The sequence below is a fragment of the Lynx canadensis genome, chromosome A3, assembly GCF_007474595.2.
Source record: "Lynx canadensis isolate LIC74 chromosome A3, mLynCan4.pri.v2, whole genome shotgun sequence".
NCBI lineage: Eukaryota > Metazoa > Chordata > Mammalia > Carnivora > Felidae > Lynx > Lynx canadensis.
The window spans coordinates 111,364,865-111,367,753 of NC_044305.1; the positions used below are offsets into that span (position 1 = coordinate 111,364,865).

The 2,889-nt window shown below is 35.1% G+C and overlaps 1 pseudogene; it reads right to left on the minus strand.

The window, feature by feature from the left end:
* Nucleotides 1–1,107: 1,107 nt before the first annotated feature.
* LOC115509763 lies at nucleotides 1,108–1,590 on the minus strand (annotated as a pseudogene).
* Nucleotides 1,591–2,889: the final 1,299 nt, after the last annotated feature.

Genomic DNA, 2,889 nt, shown 5'->3' on the forward strand with positions numbered 1-2,889 from the left:
TATGTTTAATAAATTAGCGAGAGCAGATAATCTTGTCATCTTAAAATGTTGGGGAGAAAGCACACATTTTTTTTTTACCATTAAGTGTAATGCAATCTGTAGAATTTTTGTGAATGTCCATTTGTTATACTAGGTTTTTTTTTTTTTTTTTTTTGCAATAAATAGGTATTGGATTTTGTCACATTCTCTCTCAATATGTATTTATATTTGTTTTTCACCTTTATTCTGCTAATATGATACATTTCATTGATTGATTTTCTAATGTTAAACCAACTTTGCACCACCGGCACAAACTCACGTGGTCACAATGTATTTTTTATATACCGTTAGGTATTTATTTTGGGATGCTTGCTTCTATGTTCATGAGGGATATGGGTGTTTCATTCTCTTTTCTTGCAATGACTTTATCAGATTTATTATCAGCATTATACTTCCTTCATTAAACTAGTCAAGCTGTGTTTCTTCCTGCCTAATTTTGAGAAAGTTAGTATGAGATATTATTTCTTCCTTACATATGTTATAGAAACTAACAATAAAACCCTCTGGGCCTCTACCTTTGTGAGTAGGAAGGGCTTTGATTATGAATTACATTCAATATTAGACTTCCAAATATTCAGGTTTTTCTATTTACTATTGAATCAGGTTTGACCAGCTGTGTTCTCTGTGGGATTTACCTATTTCATCTATGTCAGGGTTTCTTAACTTCAGCACCATTAACGTTTTGACCTGGATAATTATTTGTTGTAGGGGACTGTTCTGTACATATAGGACATTTAGTGGCATCTCTGACCTCAACTACCAGATGTCATTAATACCATTGATCCTTTCCCATGTGACAACTAAATATGTCTCCAGAGACATTATCAAATGTGCCCTGGATGGCAATATTGTCCGTCCTTTAGAACCAATTGTCTAAGTAGTAAAATTTACAGCATAAAGTTCATGAGATTTCCTATTTATTATTTTGCTTTGCTTTAATAAGGATTTGTAGTGATATCCCTTTTTCTATTATAAAATTACTAACTTAAAATATTTCTCTCACTTTTATTTTTTATTATTATTATCACTTTTTTTTAAACAGTCTTAAGGTCTTTTATTTTTTACTTATCATGCCATGAATTCATAGGCAATGGGCTCCAGCAGCTCAGGCTCCTTTCCATTGGTTCTGACAAAGTGTGCTTCTCTGGGTGGGCCAGGCTGACACTTCAGCTGAACCCAAATACCTTTCTCTTTGGCTTCCTTTTTTTTCTGATCACTTTCCTTCACATGCTTCAGGAAGCTATCGTGGCTATTCAGGTGCTTAATCTGTTCAATATGTACATGATTTCTCTTGACAAGAATCTTGCCCTTAACTTGCTGGCTTACGACAATGCCAAGAGCATGCTGGGTAATACCGTAGACTCTTCCAGTTTTGCCCTGGTTACATTCGTGGGGCTCTGCATTTTGAACAGTGTCCCTTCCTTTGATGTCTACAATATCATCTTTCTTGTTGATTCACACATATGTTTCCAAAGGAACAACTCCCTGTTTCCTAAAAGGTCTAGAGAACATATAGCAGGTGCCTCTTCTCTTTCCCTTTGTGTTGATCATTTTGGTGCCTTCCTGGAATATGGTGGTTGTGGCTGACAGGTTCTTTTCTTTCATTGATCTCTGCCCTTATTGTTTCTCTTGATATTTCTTTCTTCCTTCTTCTACAAACTTTTTTTTATTAATTCTGTTTTTGAAATTTACTTTGAATCCCTCTGACTTTTTAGATGTGCGTTTTTTACTATAATAGTTCATGGAGGGTTGATAATACACATTAACTTTTCATGGTCTTCCTAGAATTAATATTTGGCTGTTTCATGCACAAAGAACTTTACAACGGTGCATTTATTTTTTTCTACATTCTTTTTGCTATTGTTGTCATATAAATCTTACAAATGCAATGGTATAATCTTTGCATTAAAAATCTACTTTTTAGGGGCGCCTGGGTGGCTTGGTCAGTTAGGCCTCTGACTTCGGCTCAGGTCATGATCTCACGGTCCGTGAGTTCGAGCCCCGCATCGGGCTCTGTGCTGACAGCTCAGAGCCTGGAGCCTGTTTCAGATTCTGTGTCTCCCTCTGTCTCTGCCCCTGCCCTGTTCATGCTCTGTCTCTCTCTGTCTCAAAAATAAATAAACGTTAAAAAAATCTACTTTTTAAAGAAACTCGGAAAGCAGAATATGATTTTTTATATTTATTCACATATTTTAATTACTAATTCTCTTCCATCTGAGTTTCCTCTGGTACCATTTCCTTTCATTTTGAATGTCTTCCTTCAGGACTTTTTTTTAACTCGTCTGTTGTCTATATCTTAGATTTTATTTGCCTGATCACATCTGTATTTTAAATTTCTTGTCTTTTCTTTTTTTGCTAAATATAGAATTATGTATTGAGTATTTTTTTCTTTATATCTTCAGTATGTCATTCCATTGTCTAAGAGTGATTGTTTCAAGAAGCCAGACATCATGCATACTTTTTTTGCTTTTTGTCTAAAGTATTTTTTTTCCAGCTGTGTTTACAATTTCCCTTTCATCCTCTGTTTCCAGCAGTTTGAATATGAGATGCCTCTTTGTGGTATTCATTGCATTTATCCTGCTTAGGTTTGCAGGGCTTTCTGCATCTGTGTATTGTTTTTTGCCAAATTTGCGAAGGTTTCAACTATTGTTTCCTGAATTATGTCTTCTGCCCCATTTTCTTTTCTCCTCTGGACCACAAATCACATGCAAGTTAGAACACAGTAACTGAAATTTTTATTGCAAACTTATTTTGGTCTCTTGTATCATATATTGTCTATTGTTCAGGCTTTGACAATTCTGCTAAGCAATCAATTCCACTCTCTCCAGTCTCTTGTTGATTATGCTCACC